Below are 12140 nucleotides of genomic sequence, written 5' to 3'. Positions count from 1 at the left end.
CGTGTGCATGCTGCTCTTGTCTCGGAGCCACTTAGCTCTGAAAACGGAGAAGAAAATCTATCCGCCCCTTTCTTCTCCGGCAACCCTGAAATCAATCTTTTGTGCAGTGATAAATTTGCATTTATTTGCCTGGTTACCTTCCCTAAACAAGTCAGAGGGAAACATGGGATGCTGGTCATGCAAATGCTGGAGAGTGTCAACATAAAACACACATCATGTTGACATGTTACATGCAAACAGACGTTTGGTCACAAACTCTAATTCTGGGGTTTCGGAGAGACTGAAAGGTAATAACGGAGCGGTCGGTTCTTGTAATCAAACGAACATGTTGGATAGCTGAGAAAAATTCCCAATATGACATGTATAATACTATAGCCATAACAATGTATGCTAAACAGTTTTCAGATACTGATTACAGAGTATTAAAGTCAACAGTCGCCCAAAAATGAAAATTCAGTCATCATTTTCTGATCCCGGTGTTGATCTAATGCTGTAATGCTGTTTTTCTTTTTCTGCCAGACTGCAGAAGGAGATTTATTTTTACTTCCTGATCATGCTAGTCTATGAAATGGCAGTGACTAAGAGATTACAACATTACATTGATATTTAGTCATTTAGCAGACGATTTTGTCTAAAGCGACCTACAGTTGAGGAGGCATTCAGTGATTCAACAAAAAGAGGCAATACACACAAGAAGTGCTCATTAAATAAATAAATTATTTGTGCTTATTGGAGAATTAAGTGCTAGAGTTAGGGGAGGGGAGGGGGGGTTTGGTGAGAAGTTTCTACAGGTGGTTTGTGAAGCCCACTCACATGTGTGAAGAACACTTTATAAATGCAGCGTTTTGCTGTTGTTTTGTAAGAATGTGTCCTTTGCAAATGTGCAAAACTGACGCAATGTCACTTAGGGTGCTTTCACACTAGCACTTTTGGATTAGTTTCCGTCAGAGTATGGTACGTTTAGCTAGTGTGAACGTGTCTTCTGAACTCATGTGCGCGCCAACGAACCATATTAGAGTCCGCCTGAAAGAGGTGGTCTGGGGTACAGTTCACACGATTTCTGGTTCAGCTCACCAGTTCAACCGCCAACTGTACAACAAACGTTTTCAGAATGAGCCTATGTTGGAAGTAAATGTTGTGTTTGTTGCAACAGTAGTGTTCATTTAGACAATCAGAGTTTCATTCCAGTTATTCAGTGTACACAGTGCAAATACTAATGGTCAGAAGATCGTATGTCAATGCACACTTCATGAGTGAGTTAGTGTAAAAATGATTCACATGCAGTGATACAATATAGGACATGATATTATGGACTGGTAAGCAATTGTATAAAATTATACAAAACATGGACAGATAAAGAAATTTAGGGCCTCTCTCTCTCTCTCTCTCTCTCTCTCTCTCTCTATCACTCTCTCTCATATTAATGATACAAGCTGTGAATAACTGTTACAAACATAGGTTATTTTTAGCACTGGGACATCAGGGTTCCTGGTAACCCCTTGTGTGTGAATTATAAAGCCTAGTCCACAGTAAACTATCATCTCTGATGACCCTGTCATGCATGACCATCATATAGCACTCGCGGTTCAGTGAGTTTATCCTCCTGATTGGTCAACTTCAGATAGATCGACAGATTGGCTCATTCAACCGCACACTGTTCAGACTGACAGTTCCTGAATGTTTTAGTTTTTTTTTATTTTTGATAAGTTTAAAAATCGCCAGGAAGCTCCTCACAGTAAAAGCCATGACCATATGAGTGTTACTTCTCCTGATGGGCAAAAATCATGTACAAGCTCAAACAACAGTAAAAATTGCACGGTGTATGCCCACCTTTAGTGAAAACAAAGTACACTTTTAGTGGGGTTTCTAGGCATTACATGGTTAATTAAGCTTGATCCATTGAAAAAAATGTGTTTGGATGAGTTAAAATGAACAGAAGCTCTAACAGAGTCTCATGAATGCAAAGTCATGCACAAAGACAGACACCAAGATTTCCTTAAAGTGTGGATTTATAGTGAGATTTCTGAAATGCTTTTGAGAAAAAGTCTTTTATGCTCACCCAAACTAAATTTAACTGATGATCAAAATGATCAAAATAATCAAAATGCAAAAAAAAAAAAAAAAAAAAAAGCAGCAATATTGCGAATTCCACTTGAATTTTACAGGAACAGATTTTAAAGATGGCGGTTCATTCCGCTGTGGCAACCCCTGATGAATAAAGGAACTTAGCCGAAAGAAAAAGAATGAATGAATGAATGGTGGATGTTACATACTGGGATGTAGTCAGATCTGAATAACATCTTGCAGTCGACTTTAGAAGGCACAGTCCATGTAATACCATCTAGAAGAAGAAAAAAATATGTCAGAACATTATTCAACCTTCTATTTTATATGAGCCTTTCTATATTTTAGTTTTACTAATCAAAAAATTCTACATAGATATTTCATATTCACACTTAAAATAATCACTTCAACTTCAACTAGAAAAGAAGCATCTGCTTTTAAACAGAGACTGGACACACTGTATCAGCTAAAAGTTGATTCTTCTGTATAGCCAATGGTAAACAAACACATCCTAAAAGACATGGTAAAGTCTACAGCACTGAGGCGCCATTTCATTTATAAACAATTTAAAAGCCTTAAAAGCAGTATGAAGCCTTTCATGTCCACAAAACCTACAGCATTTGTCCTCATCAGGACTGTACACTCGCACTATCATACAAAATGGTCTAAAAATGAATCCAATGATGACATATAACAGAATTAGAGAAAAAAAATGCTCTTCTGTTGCCTCCCAGACACCATGATTTCACTTGTGTCCATCTCTGTCATCAGTATCAGTGTCTTCGCTGCCGTTACACACCATATGGCCTGTGGGATTTGGTCTCCCTCACCCACACAGGTCAGATTATTTCCTGTGACGAGTGCTTGATGACTGCTAGAACAATTTATTATACACTTTGATTATCATGACAATTGATTTTTCCATTAGGTTCAAGTTTTTGATTTACACTGAATTGAAATTTATTTTAGGTATTTTATTTATTCACTGGTTGCCGTTAGTATCCCTGTAGTATAATAAAAGCAGGAGTGCACACTTATGACCCTGAACCACAAAACCAGAACAATATTTGAGATTTATGCACCATTTGAAAGATAAATAAACAATATCTCTTTTATTGTGTGGTGTGTTAGGATGGGATGATATTTGGTCAAGATACAAGTATGTAAATATCAAAAATCTGTAAAAAATTAAAATAAAGAAATAATGAGAAAACTGCCTTTAAATTTGACTAATTTAAGTTCTTTGTAATACTAATTAAAAAGTACTTTTGATATATTTATGGTAGAAAATGAACAAAATATCGTCTTGAAACACAATTTTAAGTTTTATATTATAATGATTTTTGCCATATAAGAAAAAAAAATGATAATTTTCACCCACACAATGTATTTTTGTAAAAATTCACTGTAAAAATATAAAACTTTTTTGTGGTCAAGATCACATTTTACATCCTTATTGTTCCTTCAGAATATGAAATGTTGGTTGATTTACTAATAATCAATGAGAAAAAAACACACTAATAAAAATCAGCTGTTCATTTAAAGCAGGGGTTCCCAAACTTTTTAGCTCGTAACTCCCAAAATAACAATTCCAAAGACTCATGAGCCCCCACAATCCTTAGAGGTGGTTATAAACATACAAACAGTGCACACACACACACACTAATAGGAACTATATAAGCAAACTTATTGACAACACAAAAAAGTGCAACAGTCTAACCTAACAACTATATTATTTTTTATAGTCATTATTTACTTGTTTAAAGTAATATTAACCTAAGAATGGTGAGCACAATGTTTACAGCACAAGACTAATCATTCAATTATTCATTTTCTTTTCGGCTTAGTCCCTTTATTAATCTGGGATTGCCACAGCGGAACGAACCACCAACTCATCCAGCTAATGTTTTACATTGTGGATGCCCTTCCAGCTGCAACCCATCACTGGGAAACACCCATACGCTCTCATTCACACAGAGACACTACGGAATATCGCAAACCGCATGGGCCCACCCGCAAGAAGAAGTGAATCAAAGTTGTATCAAAATTTGACTTCCCGTACAAATCTGACAAGGGCATAGATCAGGCCCGGATTGGCTAATCGGGAGGACCGGGAGAATTCCCGGTGGGCCGGTCCGTTTTTTGGCCGCGAGGGCCGGTGTCCGTAGCTCCAGAATCTTTTGCTCTCAGCAGTCACACTTTTTAAATTTATTTATTTACTTGACCACAGCCTTTTTATTCATTATTTTACCACAAATTGCAAATTGGCAGTTGCAGCTTTATTATACAATAAAACCAGGAATATGATTTTCAGATCCATTTCATATGGTAAGTTGGTTGACTTATGAATAATTAATGTAAAAAAGACACTACAATGAAACACAACTATGCTTTTAAAGGCACACCCAACGGTAAATTGAAACTCTTGTGTCTTCTCCTTTTTTTTTTTCCAAGAATGTGATACCAGATCTCCATTACTTCATCAGTCTTATCAGACCCTCATCGCTCGTCTGAGAGCAGAAATTGCGTGTGACGTGTGATAGACAGAGTTTAGTAACGCAGCAAATTCCATTGAAAGACTTATCTGAGAGAGATCTGAAGGGAATGTTATGTCTCAAGACAGTCAAGTCATAAGTAATTGGAGGTGGGAAGGAGCGAAAGGGAAATTTACGATCACATGAAATGAACTTAACTGCCTTTCCTCTAGATGAAATCCTCAGTCTGCCTGTTTGGGCATGGCTTGATGTTCGTTCTCATTTGCTTGAACAAATCAAGGCAGGCACAAGTGGAGCAGATGTCAAACAAGCTAAACTCTGCCTGTAATAATTTGTACACATTTAACAGGACATTTAAGTATAATAAGACAGGGCATGTACAAACAAACGCAAAATAATACAGACTACATATCTGCATTCATGTTTTGTGTCAGCTGTCTGAGCGAGTGATGTATAGACTGCTGTTAAAAACCCCAACATCAGTTCATTGTATAGTAATCCCTAAGGTTGATTTGCGTAACTTTCAAATATTTCAAATTATGCCACTTTAGGTATATATATAAAAAAATAAAAATAAATAAATTGGCAAATTAGCCCCTCATGTGAAATTTTTTGTTGGTTTAACATATTTTTTTATATGTTATATTGGCCAACAGTAATTTAAAGGCCTAATCTTTATTTTAGTAAAATAATAATAATAATAAAATACTTTTATTACAAGAAAACAAGGAAGGAGGAAGTGAAAATATATACTATTGGAAATACTGTGAAAATGTCTCTGATCTATTTAACATCGCTTGGGAAACATTTGAAAAAGAATTAAAATAGTAATAATGTAAATAACGGTTAATGATCTTGACTTGTTGTTCCGATTCCTTTTTTCTGTAATGAGGTTTATGTTCTTCTCGAACTCAGAAACCAATATTACAGAGGTAAGCTTAATTACACAGCTGTAACTGATAACAGGTCCATCTAGGTAACTGATGTCAAATGATGTTTTTCTTCATGAAAGCTTTGCGTTTGGTGAGCTAATAAAATATGTAAACTATTCAATATTTTGCGCACACTTATTTATTTAACGTCATCAGGGAATTTCAAAGTTGCTCTCTTGTTGTTTCATAAAAACACAGCTTCTGTCATCCTTCATCTTTTTTATAGATGTTGAAAATGTTATTATTCACTTATTATTATTATTTTTTTTACTTTTATTAATGGTATTAATAGAACTGCAATATTACTGCAAATATAAAATTCAAAAAGTGTAATTTAACTGCCTAATGGGTAATTTAAAAGAAAGGATGTATGAAAAGGGTTAGGGGAGTGTAGAAAAATGGCATCCTTTTGCTAAATTTTTCTAATTTAAACTCAGCATGGCATTATTCATACTTTTTTATAGTTAAACACCAGCATATTCCTCTATTCTTCACCACTACCCCAAGTAATAACAACAACACAGTGGCTAAAGTTGAACTATTTTGAAAATTTACCACACCGCGTGCGTGTAGGATTAGCTAATGGTGGCCATAGTAAATATTGGGAGTTCAGGAACGCATTTAAATTGGTAAAGTAAGAAGCAGGCATCGCATTTTCAATGTTATTTTGGACGAAATATGTGAATAGCCCCATAAAGATTGAACCTGAGAGAGACATTACAAGCACTGATCTATAATAGATACGTTATTAAGGGAAGTTTATTTATAAACTAATTTTGAGAGGATCATTTGATTATGATTGCTTGTGGCTGGTCCCACATTATTCAATTCATGATTCACCAATCAGACGATTCCTAAGCCACCATGAATACCCGAAGGTTCATATAACAGCCATCTTAGTTTTTAAGAATCCCCCCTTCCACCCCTACTTCTCCTTTCCTAGATGGGTGGCATGGTGGCCCAGTGGTTAGCACTGTTGCCTCACAGCAAAAACGTCACTGATTCTAGTCCTTACCAAGCCAGCCGATGTTTCTGTGCAGAGTTTACACATTCGCCTCATGTAGGTTTCCCCCTGGTTCTCTGGTTTCCTCCCACCGTCCAAAAACATACAACTTAAGGTAATCGACTAATCCAACGGCAACATACAGTAGATATGCACCTAAGTAGTTATCTCTTAAGAGCAATCACTATCTATTCATTAGAGCAGAAGAGTTCTCGAGATCCATCTGAGCTCAAACTCCCCTCTCACCTTGCAAACGGGAGGGAGCCCTGGGCTCAAGGATCTTATGAGCTCAGGGCTCTCTCCCAGGATAGCATGCCAAACAAGCTTTATAATCAATCATCAGCTAAGTGTAAACTCTTGAAAAGCTGTATACAGAGCGATTACAAGTTACAACGCACAATCAAATACGTTAATAGATAAGTGATTACAAGCCGCTGTGATTACAAGTTACAACACACAGTTAAATACATATTTTGCAAACTACACAAAAGGAGGCAACAATTTTAATCACACTTACATGTTATGATCAGCAAGAAGAAGAGACTGGTCCATATGAGCTGTAACAGTTACTCACAAAGTTCCTGTCAGTCTGAAAAAGTGCCATACATAATAGTCTCATACAGAAACAAACACAGCACATGGTTGGCTATACTTTGGTGTTATAGTGAAAATAAACTTTAACCCTTTATTGCCCGCAGTTGAATCTCCATCTGTCAGTGATCATCATCTTCGCGTCATGATCAGTCCAGTAATCCCCCGTGCTCCGCCAGTGTCTTAAGGGAAAGGCGTGTTCACATTTTACCAGAGTCAGTTCTTCATATTTGGTGGTGTATCGACATCGGCTCAAGGAAAGATCTAAACCCAACACAATTAATTTATTTGACTCTGAGTCGTCTACTTAATAATAATAATAATAAAAAAAAGATAGTTTAAACACGGTGCACTTTCAGATTTAAACCTCAGCAGGATGTTTTCATTCACTTAGAGCTGTGTTACATACAGTAGAAGGTCATTTTCAAAAACCTATAATAGAGGCTTTTCAATGCTGAGGCGCATTTATCTGCTAATATTTCAGTAAACAAACTCTAAATACATTTATTGCAAATAGGATGCAAAAAGAATACTTCATTACTTGCACTTTATAAAAATACTGTTATTTTCAGTAAAGGTAAATAGCATCTATTACTATTTACTGCAAACATTGACGAAAAAATATTTGTACACAAATTAACATTTTGCATCTAATTATTTGCTTATAGAAAAAGTAGCCAACAATTAAACAGGGATAATGTACTTTTGGTTGGTCGTTATCACAAATTATTACACGGCTATCTGGAATACTTGATTCTGACAGGTTTGTTGTGACACTCCAATGTAAGTTATTCCCAGATAACAACTGTAAAAACATATAACACAGGCTCATCTTTCCGTGAAAATACGTTCACATACATAAATCCACACTGAAAATTTGTCTGTCACTCTGCTGTTTTTGACTGTTTGGTAGCATCTTCTGACTAAATAAAATGAACTGTAGGTTAGTGTATGCTCCATTTAGCCATTTTAATTTCAGTCAGCTTTGCGCTTTTTGAATTCTGGTTGGCTTAATTTTGTGACTGAATAATATGTAGGATAGTATATGCTCTATTCATCAGTTTTTCTTTCTGTCAGCATTGTTTTAATAAAAGAAATGATAATTTTTGTTAAAGTTTGATTTTTACGTTTTATGTCAAGTAGTCATGTAATAAGCAGGATAAAGTACATCCAGACAGTTGTTTTCGGAGAATAAAGTTCTTTAAGCTTATACAAAGTCTTTCTGCTTCATGCCGATTTATTCTGCCGATAAGCCTGCAAGGCTTTTTTTTTTCAACCTCCTGGATGTAATTTATACCTTACTTAACCCATCAGGTTGATTCAAGAGACACTGTGAAAAAGAACACAATAAAACACATGACAGTGAAGCACTGAAAGCATTACACTTTTATGGTGTGTCCAACAATCAGAAAATCTTTGTTATTTCTTCATTCTTTCCCATTCTCAATGTGTTCTCTGAGACTCCAATGACAATTTTTCATGCAGAATGTTTAAAGACTGCAGGCAAGTTGAAATTTCGTGTATAATAATTTCTCATAAGGCAAGAAAAAAGCATTAAATCTTAACCTGATACTTCAATAGTAAGTCTATTTTTGTGCTATTAAAGGGCCCATTGAAATCTTTCAGACCCTACAGAGAAAATGAAGGTTTAGCGGTTTCACGGAAACAATGAAAAGTTTTGTGTTACTTTATCCTTCTTAATAACTTTTATTGTCTTCCTAGCTGACTGATATAATCACATCTACTGAAATGAAAGATCCTGGAGAGTGAATGAGAAGTTATCACTGATCAAATTCATTTAGGCATTTGTTGTATATACAACCGCTCTTGGGCCAACAAATCTGGAGGTCTTTGAATTATGTATATATAAATATGTTTTTAAAATAAACAGCAGAGCAACCTGAACTGCATGAGAATTTAATCAGTGTGCCAACACCAGTCATATTTCAGACGGGAAAATAGGTCTGTTTTTCAGATAAATATGATCTATTTTGATTAAAAACGGATTTTGATTCCAGATGTGTGTGAGTTCCACTCCACATGCCACTGTGTCCCATTGGCTCGTTGGGAAATTTTCTTAGTAGTTAGTGTCAGATGAATTAGCTTGTCTTGTGATATCTGGCTTTGTACTGTAGCATTTGGAGAGTTGCCCTCATAATTTAGTAAGAGTATAATGCGTAGGAATTATACTGAGCAAGCAGACTATTAATATAAAGAATAAATGGATGCTAAATATGGGAACTCTATACAACCTTTATTTCAAATAACAAAAAAAAAAAAAAGAACTACAACAAAAAAATCAGTCACAGTCACTTACTACTAATTAATGCTATTTAGAGTGAAACATTTTTTGAGATGATTTTTTAATTTTGGGTGACTAGGTAGCTCAGTGTTGCCTCACAGCAAGAAGGTCCCTAGTTCGAGTCCTAGCTGGACCAGTTGGCGTTTCTGTGTGGAGTTTGCATGTTCTCCCCGTGTTCGTGTGTGTTTCATGTGAACATAAAACAATTAAGTTGTCCTTAAACACCTGAAAAATTGTGTTGATACAACTCATTTTAAATAAGTAGTTTGAACAAGCAACAAAAGTCCTTTTTTGAGTGTACCACGAAGCCGGATTAGTTCAGTTTCAGTTTAGTTTTAGGTACCATGAAGATAGAAACAAAACAAAAAACAAACCAAAACAAAAAACACACAAAAAACAAACAAACAAAACACAAAAGCAAAACAAAACAAATCCAAACACAAAAACAAACAAAACAAAACAAATCAAAACATAAAAACAAACAAAACAAAACACAAAAACAAAACACAAGAACAGAGTAAAACAAAACTTCAATGCAGCATGCATATAGTTGCAGGAAAGTGGAGAGCATTTTACATAGCAATATGAATGCATGATTTTTTAAATTTTTTTATTCATGATTTGCTATTTATTTAAAATAGAAACCCTTGAGTGTGACATCAGCCTAAGTACCAATCCACCAGCTGTGCCCAGCATCGCTGATGTCTGATGGGATGCACAGCTGCTGGACTGCTACCAAAGCTGTTTTTTATTTACAGAGATTTTATGTCTTTAATGGACAGAGCAGAAGACAGACAGGAAACAAGAAGAAAAGAGAGCAGGAAATGGGACCAGGAAATGACACGGGCGAGACTTAAACTTGTGTCCCCAACGACAGTGCCACGTGCCAAAAACGTGTCGTTATACCCTACTGTTGAATCGGATTAAGACCAGTTTGAAATGCAAATGGAAAGAAATACCAATACAGACATACCTTCAAACTGCCTCTCCAGTCCTTCTGTGGAAAGCTTAATAGCACATAAAAATCTGATATACAGCAATATATGCAAATTACTGTACTGGATTTCACATATATAAAATGCAACAAACTATTTTTTACAAATTGCAAAAACAGCTGCTTGTATGTATATTTTTCAACCATAAATATATGTTAAATATATTAGCTGTAATTATAAATATGTGTTTGTATGCATTTGCACATTTTTATTTCGGATGGTTGAAAAAAATATAAATGTCATATTGCAACATTTAAAATATATTTTGCATATATGGCATAAACATTATCTATGTCAAATTCAAATATGAACTTATATCATGTCATAGAAGTAATTTACATTCACTTACCGGCCACTTTATTAGGTACACCTGTCCAAATAACTTAAATAACAACTCGTTGCAACCGAAGTATGCAGATGAGCATCTTTGAACGCACAGCACATCCAACCTTGAGGCGGATGGGCTACAGCAGCAGAAGACCACACCGGGTGCCACTCCTGTCCGTTAAGAACAGGAAACTGAGGCTACAATTCACACAGGCTCACCAAAATTGGGCAATAGAAGATTGGAAAAACCTGGAGACATTGCCTGGTCTGATAAGTCTCAATTTTTGCTGTGGCATTCAGATGGTAGGGTTAACAACGTGAAAACATGGATCCATCCTGCCTTGTATCAACTGTTCAGGCTGGTGGTGTGGATGTAATAGTGTGGGCGATATTTTTTGGCACAAATTAGACCCATTAGTACCAATTGTGTCAACACCAAAGCCTACCTGAGTATTGTTGCAGACCATGTTCATCTCTTTACGACCACAGTGTACCCATCTTTTGATGGCTACTTCCAGCAGAATAACGCACCATGTCATAAAACGTGAAGCCTCTCAGACTGGCTTTTTGAACATGACAATGTGTTCACTGTACTCAAATGGCCTCCACAGTCACCAGGACTCAATCCAATAGAGCACCTTTGGGATGTGGTGGAACGGGAGATTTACATCATGGATGTACAGCCAACAAATATGCAGCAACTGTGTGATGCTATCATGTCAATATGGACCAAAATCTCTGAGAAATATTTCCAGTACCTTGTTGAATATATGCCACAAAGGATTAAGGCAGTTCTGAAGGCAAAAGGGGGTCCAACCCTGTACTAGTAAGGTGTACCTAATAAAGTGGCCAGTGAGTGTATATTGCCATGTATCAGATTTTCATATGAGATGGTGATCAAGTTGTTTGGCCCAGTTGGCTGCGTTTGACTCTTATGAGACATTTCGTCCATAGCCAGTTTTCAGACATCAGTTTTATTTGTATACCAGACATAAAACTGTGTCATCGGCCCAGATGAAACAGATAACAGCCGACAGAAGCTCAGCAGGGCAGGTCTGGACATGTGTGTTTGTATTTGGCTTTTGTAATTATGTGTTTTACGTATGCATGAGGGAAGTTAATCAGTAACGCTTCATACACAGATAAGCTTCCACCCTCAGGATCTTAATCTACTTCTGCACCTTTCCCAGAAGAAACAGTTACACTCTTTCTATCTCTCAACATCCCCACAATCACATCTGCCATCCCACTGTGTTATTTAAGTCCTCGCATTACGTCAGAGAGTTGAAAATGCAGAAAAGGTCCAACTTAAACAACAGCGAGCCAGACAGATGTGTGCGAGCGGCAGAACTTGAGGTATTTACTGCTTTTGTACATAATGAGCTTGTCCAAAAAGCAAATGTTACTGTCTGTGTGAAAAAGACTGTACGA

General features: G+C 36.2%; 1 long non-coding RNA gene across 5 annotated transcripts in view; it reads right to left on the bottom strand.

Moving 5' to 3' along the window:
- LOC103911089 (uncharacterized) overlaps nucleotides 1-12140 on the bottom strand; it is an 80980-nt gene that overhangs the window by 26651 nt on the left and 42189 nt on the right. For 4 of the 5 annotated variants that reach the window (XR_012406162.1, XR_012406161.1, XR_011015543.2 and 1 more), the window contains exon 3: nucleotides 2274-2341. This is a non-coding gene — a long non-coding RNA (uncharacterized lncRNA). Of the gene's footprint in view, nucleotides 1-2273; nucleotides 2342-7011; nucleotides 7084-7176; nucleotides 7350-12140 lie in introns of all 5 variants that reach the window. The other variant, XR_012406163.1, reaches the window with a different exon arrangement.

This window comes from Danio rerio, chromosome 5 (assembly GCF_049306965.1).
Source record: "Danio rerio strain Tuebingen ecotype United States chromosome 5, GRCz12tu, whole genome shotgun sequence".
NCBI lineage: Eukaryota > Metazoa > Chordata > Actinopteri > Cypriniformes > Danionidae > Danio > Danio rerio.
Note: the sequence above shows the minus strand (reverse complement) of the source record. Positions and strands in the feature narration are given on the sequence as shown.